This window comes from Ylistrum balloti, unplaced genomic scaffold (assembly GCF_031769215.1).
Source record: "Ylistrum balloti isolate Yb309-2 unplaced genomic scaffold, AGI_CSIRO_Ybal_v1 Utg370368, whole genome shotgun sequence".
NCBI classification, from domain to species: Eukaryota; Metazoa; Mollusca; class Bivalvia; order Pectinida; family Pectinidae; genus Ylistrum; species Ylistrum balloti.
In genome coordinates, this window is record NW_026782259.1 from 1,212,148 (window position 1) to 1,227,935 (window position 15,788).

The window sequence follows — 15,788 nt, forward strand, 5'->3', positions numbered from 1 at the left end:
CGTGACAGTTGATGCGTGACAAGCCTTAACTGATCAGGGGTTCCACATGGTGTATGTAAATCCGGGCCACATGGATATGTGGTTTGTGATCTGCCGTGATTTGTGTAAAAGTAGAGTCCGTTAGAAAGAGAAATTATTTTCAATTCGTCGACTATAAAATCGTTATTGCATAAACTATATGATTTGAATTGTGTGTGTTACACAGGCACACTATCGGCGTGTCGATCTGACAGAAAATTGTGATAAGTAAGGTGTGTTTAGTGGAGTGCAGCCAACGGCAGACTGAAAGTGAATGTTTGAAGTCTAATGAACTGCTTTGACAATGTAGAGACAGTAATTCGTTCATTTTTTGGAAACTTCGTTTTTTTCAAATTACATAATATAAATATATACATATGTAATGAAACATTTTATCACTTTCATATTGAAATAGATTATTTTATCATTTCAATATGCATTATGATATTTACCTGTACTAATTTAAAAGTAAACCATACTTATAACACCTGGTCCCAGCTGTGACGTTATATGTGGGGCCAGGTCCTCACCCCACCCTTCATATTGTGACACCTTTTGTCAAAATGCACACTTAATTTATTACATTATAACATTTTTTACTAGTTACATCACGCAACAGTCGAATCCGATGAACACAACATGATGTCGTACACTCGTGTCATATCTTGTGTACCGTAATCTTTACCACCGAGAAATCACCACAGATAGCTTATAATTACCTTACAGTTTTTTTTGTGGTTTATAAATATATTTTATGCCTGTCTGTATTGTTACAGTGTTACATACTATAATTATCTCTCAGAATGTCTGCTTTATAATTATAAAGTGAAATATACACCACTTCTCCACATAACTCAGTCTTTATTAGAAATCTCTAGATTATTTTAGTTAGGGGGCAATGCGTTCAAAAATATGTCATCAACCGAGAAGTTTAATATTTTTTTAATCTTTTGTTATGACGGTACGCGCGGATATGATAACCATCCATAATCGTGCCTGTCATCTTTAAAAGTCATATTTAGCGGTGGAGGACCACACCGCCTATCGTGTCCATTATCTACGACCGGTCGGGCTGATTGTTAGTTATCAAGCGACATTCTACTCGCTTCACTTCCTTTCCTGTTATATGCTAATTGTTTTGCGTAAACTGTATCAGTTCGAACTTATTCGGGACACTGCTATTTTAGACTAGCTGGGATTGTTTACAGTTGCCACTATGGTGGTAAAGTGTTATCGACTATTGTCTTTTTGTGACAAATGTATACAGTTCTATAGACAATAATCATATCGTAGATCTCTTATGTTTTCTGTCATCTTTTAGAAACAATTAAAGAATAATGCCAAACCAAATCAAAGGTTATGATACCTTCGTCCAATTTTCCGGCAGGCCTAAAATCACTCACCTCAAATTTCAGTACATCCCTTCCCTACTCTGTGTCATTTAAACCTTTAGTATCGCACTGAAAAAATCAAATTGATGATTCTATTTGGAGACATCATATTTTTATATCATCTGTACATTTTCATTATTACAATACATTTATTAAAGTTTACCGCAACGACAAGTGATGTAATTTATTATGCCACATCAATGCATGTACATGAATGAACCCTTGTTTGGATATAAATTGACCTAATCCTTTTATAGTCCATTGTAAGGAGATAATATAAGATCTCCCGTTTTAGGTGTAATTTAAAAATAACACCAAATTACATAAAAGCATTTAGTATGAATTGATATTTATTTTGAGTAGTAAAATTAACAGACATGTATTACTCTAGAAAACTAACTCACTTTGAGCTGGTAGATATTGAAGATGTTCAGGATTTATTAATTAAACACATTTAAAAGCTCTGTGAGAACAGAATGACACCTAGCTAGTACAAATGCGTTTTATTTTTCAATACCTTTACTCTGTTATTAACTTATATATGTAATCTACTCTCGGATTTTCCAACAACAGTATCAATTATTATACATCTCACTGTGGTAATTGAGACAAAGTGTAAAAGGACAGTGTGTACCATCACACTTTAAGTCAAAATAATTTTTATGCGTCTTGAATTTCATAAAATAATAAGAGAGAAATGTTTGAAAAAGTTAAGGGCGTGAATAGAAATCAGGTTGCTGTTCAAGATAGGTGGTGTTTGGAGATGGGAGGGAAGTTTCATTTGATTTTATTTAGTACAGAAGGTATCCATACATAAAATGGCTTAAATTAAACATTGATAGCTTTATTAACCACTTACGAAAGTCATATAATCTAACAAATTTAGTTTCTAAATAATACAGATGTCGTATTTGAAATGTTGATGTGTGTGTGTGTGTGCATTTCCCTTCCCAGAACGATGCTGTTGATGATAAGGAATAATTAAACCAGACAAAGATTCAGCAGCCAGGTGCTGCTTCCAGTAAATCTGATGTATAAGACATAGATACGTTACCTGTATTTTCCTGTCAATAGATCATGATTATTCCATCAAGAAAATGCTTACAATATTATTGAATTTATCATATACAAGAATTCAGTTATTGTTAGACAACAGATTTCAGACGTAACAACGTGTAGAAATAGTTAGTGTCTAAAGAATGTCCTAAAAATTGCATCATTAATATATAAAAGAACTATTCATAAAATATGGAAATGTTTTTACTCTATAGGAAAAAAAGCAGTTTCTATAATGAAATATTTACTTTATCAAGCTGACAAAGTTTGAGAGTACGCCCGTTTAACTCTGTGACTGTATGTAAACACTGCGAAATAGAGGCCTCAAGTAGCATGACAATGGTAAGGTGGGCAATGTCATGTATGTGTATTGCAATATGTAGGGATGTCTATCTCTTCTGCTAAGGTGTGAAGTCTCAGGTAAAACAAAGGACACTCATTAACTGGCTAATTAAGCATGTCATACATGGACACATACCTGAGGTGTGTGTCATCACGAGATCTATGTCCTTACGGACGCCTTTTGAACATCAGGTGTGTATTGCCGATTTGTATCTGACAAGTATTGGTGAATCAAAGGCAGTACGGTTAACCATATGTCACAGTGGTGTTCAAGTTATATTAATGCAAGCAACATTGCGAAAGGTGTTTTCTCCTTCTTTTACTAATTGAAAACTTAAATGACTTTTGTGTATAAGGACTGTAAAGGGTTACGGATACATGAAGTTTTATTCATTGTAGATGAAATATAATGAAAACTTCAATTATCTGCCTGTACTGCAAATAATTCTTAATTTGTCTTGAATGTTTGTTCAATATCTGAATAAACATGTAATTTATTTCTGAGGAAGAAACATCACCGACCGGCATTTAGCTATGTAGTATTATTATATTCTTTTAACTAATTAATGCTTTATCAACAGAATTAATAAGTAAAAAAATAAGAAAAAGTACTAGGAGATAACGACCAGGTGTTCCGGAATTGTAAGTCTTCAGCTTCACGACACCCGCCATACAACTTAGTCCATCCATTCTCTTATCAACTTGCTTAAATACTTTTAGTAAATATTTGTGAAAACAGTATTCCATTAGACTGGTGTCATTTTCACCCTTTATCTTTGGTGGTGTCACAATACATCTGACGCCATGACCTTACGATGTCACAATGAAAACTATGGGAACCTTCATTCAATCTCAGCTCTGCAATGACATTTTACACATCTGTAATAAAACCATGGCTGTTATGAAACGAGAAAAATTATTATTTACTGATGTGTAGTGTAATTACACCGTAAAGGACAGAATATTCAAAAGATAAATTAAGCTCATCTACCAGCTGTTTGACACAACGTATTAAAAGTAAATGTGCGATTCTAACTGTGTTGTTAGTCTATGTATTAATACTAAATGCAGATATATTTTAAATGTATTTATTTAGCAAAGAGTAAATACTGGGAAATGATATAACGTTAACATGTCAATAACAGAGTTAATGCATTGTTGTATTTCATTATTTTTTCCACTTCGAACAATATGATGAATCACTTTTAAGAATATAATTAAAGTAAACCACAATTCTCTTATAACACTTGGATAATAAATTCTATATACACGACAAAGTAAACTTCTCACAACCGATTTCTAACACATAAATTATAAAAAGCTCTTAACCTGCCTATATGATTTTTAAATATGTAACTTTACACAACACCCCCTACTGGTACCAGCCGTAAACGCCGAGGACCACAGGCTAAGTCTGATCGTTAACTGTGAAGGTGAGGTAACATAAAGATAATTCAACATAATACATAAGGTGAAGATGTAAGCGACAAGCTGGACTTCATACGCGCTCGGTCACATGATACTGTTGCCCAGGTGTACGCTTGTTTGAAGCTGTTTATATAAATCATTTGAATGTATGAAGCGTCTTTTATACTGCAAAAGAGATAAGGACTCGAGCAATTCTCCAGTCCTTTGATCTTACAGGTATAAATTTTACGTGGACAAGATTATGACAAAGACAGGAATGACCCTCCGAGTTGTGACAGTGTAAGGCGAGGGGCATTTTCGTGAAAAACTGTTTATTAGTCATAAAAGTTATAAAAGAGGTTTAAGTGAACCAGTGAATATAAGAGTGATTCAACTTTACATAAACGTTTTTAGTACTGGTGGTTCAATGTGTCACTACATAGAGTAGGACAGATTGAGGGGGTTTACCTTTAATAAATTATAGATGTGGAGAGTAGATATTATCATATTTATTTATATAATTACTGATTACTAGCATTACACGTTTAACACGTGTTTTTATGTTAGTATTTAGTTATAGTACACGTTTACAGTACAACTTCTAGGTAGTGTATTACAATATTTTCTTTCGTTATAACTACGCAGTATGTATTGTGATCTCATTTCTTATACAAGATTTATTTCAATAACAATTGTTTTACATCTTTGAGTCCAAACATAAACACTGAGATTGTTTACTTAATCAACGACAATGCGGTCTATGATTGATGAGGTCACAAGGCGCTAGTTTGTGTTATGGTTCCTAAATGTAAAAGTCAATACTATAATTCAATATATATCAATACTTTACAAGAACTTTCTATATCGGTCCCTTTCCTGAAAAATCACTACACTCTACTCGCAAATCAAAAGTGACGTAACAAACACTGACGTCATGCTACATATACATGGGTTAAATTCTCCCAAATCCGCTTCTTACATTAGAAGTACTCTCAGGTTTATAAGCGATTGTTATATGTCTGGGGATTTTCATAAACAATTTGTCTCAAGTTTTCTCTATTGGAAAGTGTAGTTAACCTTAACTGGGATAACAAGATTTTTTGAAGTATTGCTGATATATACATAGATGGATGACTTTAATTTGAGTTTGAAACCTTAGAAAGGGAAGGTATTGAGTGTATCCTTGTAATTACTAGTTCTAAAGTGTATGAACATTTAACGTCTGACCTTGAACACTAGTCCGCTAACACCCGATTGTTCTCATTTTACCTGTTGCACGTGCCCTTCCATCAGCACTCGATGTTACATCACTTACACAAAGTACCCCGATTCTTCCGATGCGTATTAATATTTCCATCTTTTGAAACATTTTGGGCGTTTTCCAACGCTTGCATTAAAAATCCATTATAAATCTATGTTACACCGTGTCATAGACGCACTTGAATGAAATTCTACCCCGAGCAAGGATTATAATTAAAGACTTAAATTGCTACTTCAGTTCTAGCATTTCATAGGGTCTGAAATAAAATGCTTATGATGCTGTAAAACAATTCGGACCCAGTAATCCAGAAACAGCAGATGCACATCTATTGAATTCTCCCCTCGGGCGCCCCTTACGTAAAGAAAAAGTTATGGTTCCATACCCCCAAGTTATGCTCCTAATATAGACCCTCGTGTAACTTGATGTAATATTTCCAGCGGACATCTGTTTTTATCTGAGGGTACCTGCTGTGAGATTACTATACACGAATTACCCAATGTATTCCTAGTGTAAAACTTCAACTCAATTAAAATTCCATTGAGAAGGGGTCTTCCAACCAGTCCGTAATTCTTATTGATGTTCTACGTTATGGAAATTTACTTGTACAAACAAATCTGCTTTGATGTGAAAATGATCGCGACGTTTCTGAACAAGGCGGTACAGGGAATTATCATATATATTGTCGTGAAGATGGCCGAATATGTTTATACAAGTGAGAAGGGGATAATTCCGGAATTCCATCACCGTGTCCGAGTCTCCAACAGCTGTGGCTCTCAGCTTTGTACTTCATCAAATATTCGTTTTAATGTCTCCAGCCAAAAGACTGAGATAGTGTAAGATACAACACATAGTTTACATACGATATCAATCTAAAACAATTTACTCTTACTGTTAGTACAACATGTATCTGTTATAATACGTATGAAAACGATCTAGTTGTTTTTACAACTCCTTTTTGATACATGGTTTTCAATTCCATAACTTTTGTGTGATTTGACTTAATGTGATTTATTAGAAAACAGAGAAATATCTACATAAATTATATCATATATTTATATTTCAAACACAAACATGTTAACCATATTGTTCACAAGTTCTGAATAAGGCCAAGAAAAGACAATACTATGACTTGGTACTGTACAAGAGTTTACCAGGATTTCAATGGATATATGTACAGTTGATTACTTTACCTGCCAATCTTACTTGCTATCAAATTGACATTTTGGAATTTGTAACCAATAGGTCGAGCGTGAATACCCTTCTCTTTCTGACCATTTACCTGGTTCAGTTTCAGCACACGAGAATCTGCCTATCAAAGTGCTCAGAAACATATGATAAATCAAACTCGAACAACATTTCATTGTATTTGTATTACTGACAAGACATTTGGTTGTAGCACAAAGTACACACGAACAGAAATATCGGAAAAACTCTTCCTTAACGCTGTCTCTTTCGAACGATATAGCTCAATAACACAACAATTAGGCCTGAAAATACTATGCAGCAAATTTTGTAAAACAAATTTCTCTAAATAAACTACATTATGGTGTCGTTTTATCAGCAGAACTGTGAGGAGTGTGTTAAATGTTGAAGGAGTTCACACAAACTGTCTCTTCTCTTTGCGTCAATTAACGAGGGCGTAAGTGCAGAGATAGAGAGAGTCAAGGGAGACATCCCCATCCAAGTGATCATATACAAAGTCATTATGGAATGACGTTACAATGGTTCCTGTTTACGCAGGGTACAAGGTAGCAACGGTATGGTGTATGACTAGTTGACATCAATGTAGGCAACAGTACACATGTCATCCTAGTTAGAAAAGTGCTTGTAATAGTACAGTGATGGGAAATTGACATCTCCAAACTCTAAAAAGTCGAAATAGGAGAGAAAATATAGAAAACAACTTTCAAATATAAGAAATGTCTTTCTTGAATAGCATTGTGTCGATAGATAGGTTGGATCTGAGTCTCTTCTTCAGAGGTCGACTAAACCGGTTCGGTGATATATTGGTGGAAATCAAGATGTATTTTTGGTCACAGGACAAAATATATGAAATAGGAAAAGTTGTTTCTTATTTAAAAAAATTAAAGCAAACTGAGTTGTAAAAGCATAATTTCAACATTATGTCGAAAGTTAAAATTACACACGTATACAGATGGAGTAGAAGTGTGATTTCTTTCTTTTAGATATTAATTTATTGTGGAAAGCATGATAGGCAATAGTGTAAGTTACAATGGGAGTCTCGGGTTATAGATAAAAAGGGCAACAAGTTTTCCCTTCCAATTCAATTATTAGGATTATACATCAGATAGGATGTTCGGGAGTTCATTGTTAATACTGTGACATCTTCATTCAGAATTATCAATATTTCCCTTTGTTGAAACAAAAACTGGTATTATCGTCATAAATAGGCTTATCCTGTTTTTTTTTATATTGCATGTTTCGATGGGCCTTCCTTTTAAGATAATCATCTTTTTAAACATCTGATGAAGGGTTACAATATTACGTACTCAGATAGGATCGTAGAGAACGGTTTTGTAAAATACATTGGAATACAATTACTTACGCCATTAATTCTATTTTTCAATGGTTTGGTGTCTACTTTCGCGAAATTCGTTGGTGATGTCGAATTGTGACAAACACGAGATTTTGAGAGTGACATATCCATGGTAACGAAGACTATATTATCGCTTAGATCGTATGAAGTTCATAGAAATACATACCGATCATACCGATACGATATCTTATGCATGAACATGAAAATCGCCGTTTAGGACATATTCGTCATATCTGAAAGAGAAGATATTTATTTTTTGGCACAAATTATCTTATTTTTTACTCTTTTCAAGAGACTCGGAGTAGATATCTGCATCGTTAGAACGTTTGGTTCGATTATGCGTCATAAGGCCCTATCTTGCTTGTTTTTTGTTTTTGTTTTTTTGTGTTTTTGCTTTTTTTTTTTTTTTTTATCAATATCCAAAGAAAACAAGGTACACAAGAAAGGAGCCACAAGATATCCTCACGGCCGACCGGCTACCATTCGTGCAAATTAAACCCTCTCTGATTCCCTCCATCTTTGTCAGTATTGAATGATGTCAGACTTATTGAGTACGATATAGCGGTAACTTACTTCAATATAGCATTACTGTACTGTAATATTATCATCGCCCTCTTCGTCGTCATCAAACAGTCGCAACATGTCAAAATGTTAGCCCTGCCTACAAGCAGCATTGTGAAGTTTTAGTCGATATAAGATAAACAACATATAACAAGGTGACGAGGTAGAAGATAGTGTCAATACGATTAAAAACCTAACCAGGCGACAGTGAGAGTGAAATCAAGTCCCCAGATATTTTAATAGAGGTCGACCTAAAGTTGGATGATTAAATCGGTTGCATTACGTTTAACAAGACAAATGACTACAATGACAAAAATTCTTTTTAACATTATCGACAGACTTTGTCGGTGTCGCGTCTGTGAAACGGCATATCAAAGGGAGAATATGGCGACACTAAATGTTACACAGACTGCTTACCTGTAGCGAACGAGCAGCTTCATCATACGCAATCTGTTAAAACACAGTCAATAGGACCGCTTGTTCGAGGTTTTAACGTCCTTGTTAGGTCACATATGAAACCTGTCCTTGAAGGTCCTTGTTTGTACTGTGTATGAATACAGCTTCATAAAAATTCTCGTTCGAGGTTTCATATGAAAAGGACGTACCTGGAAGTGTTTTGGTGTGCGACCTTGGATGATAGGTTCATTAAATGATAGTCATAAAGTGTGATCATACTGAAATGTCATAATCTGGTCCACTCCACCCGGTCACATTATACTGACCTATTCAGTCTTTCCTGCCATCGAGTTAGAACTTAGTTACAAGGGCAAGTACTCCAGTAAACACCTCTTTGAGGACTTTGGCTTGCCCTAATATAGGAACGGAATCCTTAGTCTTCCTCCTCTGGCCAATCGAAGAGGGAGCAGGAGAACAGGGAAATGTTTTTATCTCAGTCCTTGGAAGGAACAAAATTACTCATTGTCTGTGTGCATCAAACCAATCAACGCTTGAGAACATATAGGAACACTTTGTGTGTCAGTTACAGTCTCATTGAGAGCACATTAACTTTATCAATATATGTATTCTGGTATAAGAAACAATTTCTGGAGTTTTCAAATGAATTTTAAAAATGTCCACATGGATATTCACTAACGTATCATGTTATTCGAAAATGTTACAATTTTAGTTTAAGATTAAGAAAGTCATTTATCTAATACCTAAATTACACTTAATACGTATTTATCTATCTAAGACTAATTGTTTATTATTACTATCTTCATGACTAATTCCCTGATACTACATTATTATTTAAGAATACATAACACTACAGATCTATTTAAGACTACATAACACTACAGATCTGTTTAAGACAACTGTTACACTACAGGTCTATTTAAGACAACTATTGCACTATATATCTATTTAAGACAACTATTACACTATATATCTATTATATATCTAGACATAACAATATTACAGATCTATTTAAGACTAGTGTTACACATCTAACACTACATATATCTATAAGACTAGTTTAAGACAACTATTGCACTATATATCTATTTAAGACAACTATTACACTATATATCTATTTAAGACCACATAACACTACAGATCTATTTAAGACTAGTGTTACACTGTAGATCTATTTAAGACAACTTTTACACTGTAGATCTATTTAAGACTAGTGTTACACTGTAGATATATTTAAGACTAGTGTTACACTGTAGATCTATTTAAGACAGTGTTACACTGTTATCTATTTAAGACTATATATCTATTTAAGTGACTAGTGTTACACTGTAGATCTATTTAAGACTAGTGTTACACTGTAGATCTATTTAAGACAACTGTTACACTGTATATCTATTTAAGACTAGTGTTACACTGTATATCTATTTAAGACTAGTGTTACACTGTAGATCTATTTAAGACTAGTGTTACACTGTAGATCTATTTAAGACTAGTGTTACACTGTAGATCTATTTAAGACAACTGTTATACTGTAGATCTATTTAAGACTAGTGTTACACTGTAGATCTATTTAAGATCTATTTAAGACTAGTGTTACACTGTATATCTATTTAAGACTAGTGTTACACTGTAGATCTATTTAAGACTAGTGTTACACTGTAGATCTATTTAAGACAACTGTTACACTGTATATCTATTTAAGACTAGTGTTACACTGTAGATCTATTTAAGACTAGTGTTACACTGTATATCTATTTAAGACTATTTAAGACTAGTGTTACACTGTAGATCTATTTAAGACTAGTGTTACACTGTAGATCTATTTAAGACTAATGTTACACTGTAGATCTATTTAAGACTAGTGTTACACTAGATCTATTTAAGACTAATATTACACTGTAGATCTATTTAAGACTAGTGTTACACTGTAGATCTATTTAAGACAACTGTTACACTGTAGATCTATCTATGTTACTGTAGATCTATTTAAGACTAATGTTAGTGTTACACTGTAGATCTATTTAAGACTAGTGTTACACTGTAGATCTATTTAAGACTAGTGTTACACTGTAGATCTATTTAAGACTAGTGTTACACTGTAGATCTATTTAAGACTAGTGTTACACTGTAGATCTATCTAGTGTTACACTGTAGATCTATTTAAGATAGTGTTACACTGTAGATCTATGTTAAGACTAAGTGTTACACTGTAGATCTATTTAATCTATTTAAGACTAGTGTTACACTGTAGATCTATTTAAGACTAACTGTTACACTGTAGATCTATTTTAGTGTTACACTGTGTAGAGTGTTCTATTTAAGACTAGTGTTACACTGTAGATCTATTTAAGACTATTTAACTGTTACACTGTAGATCTATCTATTTAAGACTAGTGTTACACTGTAGATCTATTTAAGACTATTAGTGTTACACTGTAGATCTATTTTACTGTTACACTGTAGATCTATTTAAGACTAGTGTTACACTGTAGATCTATTTAAGACTAGTGTTACACTGTAGATCTATTTAAGACTAGTGTTACACTGTAGATCTATTTAAGACTAGTGTTACACTAGATCTATTTAAGACTAATGTTACACTGTAGATCTACTTAAGACTAGTGTTACACTAGATCTATTTAAGACTAATATTACACTGTTACTATTACATTAGTGTTCTATCTATTTAAGACTACTTTACTATTACATTATCTATCTATTTAAGACCATTTTTTACCATTTCGGTCTATTTTTATAAAGTTACAGTTTGTTTTCGACCTATTATGACGATTCCCAATAGTTTGTATCACGGACATGGTGTATGGCTGACGTTGTCAATATAAACACTGACCTCCATATGATCAGATCTGTTTCCACTGTACTCCTGTCCGATGTAATGGATAAGCTATGTGAATGATAAAAAAACTATGGTATAAAAATTATATTTGTCCTAGTATGTATAAGATACGGGTGTGTTGGTATCAAATTTCCAGGGAAATATTTTTAAAAGTCCTAATGTGTTTGTGTGTAGTGTCGTAGAGTATAAGTTGTTTAGCGAAGGTTATAATTAGGTAGAACATGAACTAGGGTGATCCGGTACATTAGATAGTACCATTATCAGATATAAAGCCAAACCAGTAAATAAATGATAGCCTATCGACAAAGACATTAATTGTACATTTAAATCGAGGCTTTCGTACTAGAGTAAATGCATATTCAATTAAATATATGCATTCATTTTATTTGCGGAGTGTTATCTGCATAATTATTGTACTAATATATTTTTAAAAAGATGTATGATAAATGTTCTGGAGTTTTGTGTTCTGGAAATTTCATGATAAAATGATGATAAAAACGATGGTTATCTCCCATTGATAAATCATTAATGCCTTTGTTGTTATGCTCTTAATGATGTTATAAATATAAAAATGTATTGAAATCATATCATGCATTTACTGTTTTCCGTCGACTCAATTTTTATCTAAATATATCGTTATTACTGCGTTGTACGCAGGTTTACAGAAAACACAGCAGTAACACCTCAGCGTCCGATTACCAATAAAAGATCAGAAGTTGTCAAATATGTAAAGGCCCTCTTACTGATTTCTCGATTGCCCAATTGTCCGTGTTATACTGGCGAGTAGCTATAATTTAATTTTCCGTCTGTCGGCTTCATGTTTCAGAATAACGAGCGATCCCTACATCTGTTCATTTATCTTTATCTATCTCAAATACCAACTTTTAAAATATGCATCAGAGCTACAAACACAAATTTATTTTCAATAGTTTCTACCAAAGTTCGTCATTTCTGTTTAGCTATCTGATTGCTGTTTTTTGTTCGACCGTGTGATATCACAAGTTCAAAAGCAAAAACACCTATAACTTAATTTGAAACAGGATGTGACCGTTTTGAAGCAAGACCTTTACTGAAGTCGTCACAACCCCGGAACTAATGATGTACACTCTGCGCATGTGCATAGTGCGGGAAACGGAGGAAATCTGTAAGCGCATGTGTGGTACGCCATTTGGGGTAACTGTAGAAAGAAGGGGCGTGTCCGAACACTGTAATAGATATCGAACATTGCTTTTCTTTTATTGTCAGATTGCTAGACCTTACATGGGAAACTCATCAATAATAGAATCGTTTATCTAAAAATAAACTTCAGAATGATAAACAATCAGCTTTATAAGCAATAAAAACAAAGATAGAAATTCTGAGATATAAACAAAGATATATAATCAAGTTTTTTTAGAATAGTGATTTTTTAAAGTTGTTGAAAAAAGTGGTTATCCTTTTGGGGCCTCAGAAGAGGTGTACCGATTGGTGGACGAGATAACTCTCATTGTTTATAATGTATGAAAGTTATCTCTGGAAAATATTAAACGACTATTTCAAAGATAAAGCTGGTGAATGATATCACCCTTTCCATAGCTTCGGTGTTGTCTTCAATTTCTCCAAATGTATTTGCATCTATAAACGATATCAGATAAGAAAGGCTTATCGTACCAGTCAAAGCTAAGTAATAGTTAAAATGGATGTTGATAGGTCTAAACAACAGTAAATACATTTCAAAATGGCACACGCATAGCTTGCATACTTTGTTGATGGTTTTGACAAATAGATTCCAATTAAATAAACCAAATCGGCAACAGAACGAAAAGATAAGTAAAATTCGAACACATTTTTGTATTCCACCAGAAAAAATAATTGCAAAAACTGGTTTTGATTTGATTGACAGTAATGTGTGTGTGTTAGGAGAGTTAGACGTCAGTAGTAACGACTAACATATGAAAGTTGTATCTTAATTGTGAACTAATTTCAATCACGACCCACACCTCCGCTGATTCGATATATATACTATTCTTCTGGTGCTATTCTGCGATAATAAGTCACAAAACGACACGTCTTCCGTAAAAAACTGTGAGAAAAGTGAAAAGTTGCCCATCTGTAACAGGTGTGGTCTATCTTCACTACGATAAAAATCGCCCAGCACAACTTATCATAAAGATAATATTTGTTCATTTTGATGGAATCCGCTAAAAATAAGAAAAAGAGAAAAACTATCTCCATATGGTTTTAAAAATTACTCGAAACCATGGTTGGTAGGAGATTTTATCTTTTACAGTGGCAGGAATAGCCACGTTAACTGTCAACGCGATAATGTAGTTGATACCTCCTGTCATTTGAGCAACTCAAATATAAAAAAAAATATTCTTTGTTTTTTAAGACTGAACTATTATGCAACAATTTGAGCTTCAATATGCTCCTCCCATAAGTTATAAACTTCTTGAGATTTTTTTCATCAGTGTGAAATTTTGCAAAGAACAGCATTCCCGCAATCGGTTCTGTCCATCAAATGTCCATACAGTTATCTCCCTTGATGAGCTCTTTAATGTTGCAACTTTTCCATGCTAATTTATTTGTTTGCAATACATAGGAAATGTGATGATAACATTTTAAACACTAAACATAAACCAGATAAGAGTATTGTTCAATACTGAAGTACTGATTGGAGAACTGTCCATTCAACATTCATAGAACTCTTCAAAACACTGAAAACTCGAGAAAATGTATAAATGCTTGCGCGAGCGCAGAATAGCATAGTATAGGTTATTAAACTGAAACCGATATCTAACTGTTGCTGTGATAGATTAAAAGAAAATCACTTTGTTTTTTCACCAATCAGCAAAGGAATTAATCAATCGCATGAAATCGAACACACTGCTACATGTCTAATTTCAAGATAGATTCAAAAACATTTTCAAACATGACTACACAAGTAGTTTTCATGTTGGTGTTTTGCATATGTCATTAGACAAGCGTATATATGTTCTGTGGTTACAACACGGCAGATTAAAAAAGGCAAAAAGGAATTAATTTGTTTTTCCTGGTGTATCTACTTCTTAATTCAATTTTATCCATGTCAATTCCTACTTTCAAGAAAATTAAATAAACATGAAAAAAGGGATATCGACGATGAACTCGGTAATCTTGGATGCGAAGGGTTCGGATCACTCATCAAACACGTTACTATTGAATTACTGCGAATCTTTAGTCCTTAATTATCCTACCCACAAATTTCGGTGCCGGTGACAAACAAATGATTTTGTCTCGATTCTCGCCGAACTGTAATTGGTAAACATCAGAGCAGCTGATTTGCTATATGAACTTTTTAACTTCCTCCCAAAGTCACTATCATGCACAATACATTATTTCTTGATAAACCTTCAGCTGAGAGTTGATTTTCTGGCACCAGTTTTTTTCGCTATGTGATCCCTCATGTGATAGTAATCATATGTTGGTGATATCTTGGTAGCTCTAATCAAAGCCCGGGTCACTTCGAGATGGATAGGACACGAGCTGTAATGAATCTTTTTTCCTCATCCCAGATATCACCTCCTTAATGATCACAACGCCTCTTTCAGCCGAAAAGAAAATTGACTCGAACATCATCATCAGCAGCGTTCTGTATCCTTTGACACACCATTGATTAGAGGAGGGGACGGGTCGGCCTGGCAGAGGGAGGACAAACACCCCTTACTTCGTTATGACAGCCTCTCGCTATGACGGTCATATCATTGAAACAGCAATTAGGATACGTTTTCTTGGTTACGTTAATTTTCGGCCAATGTCCTTAGAAACTGATTAATTTTCCTCCGCCGGATTGACCCTAGGGTCGATGAAGAGCATCTCCCTGGCATATAACGTTACAAGTTTAATATCTTACACAGTGCTAATCTTCTTTTTTCCTTCCATCATATAAAAACATTTTATTAAATA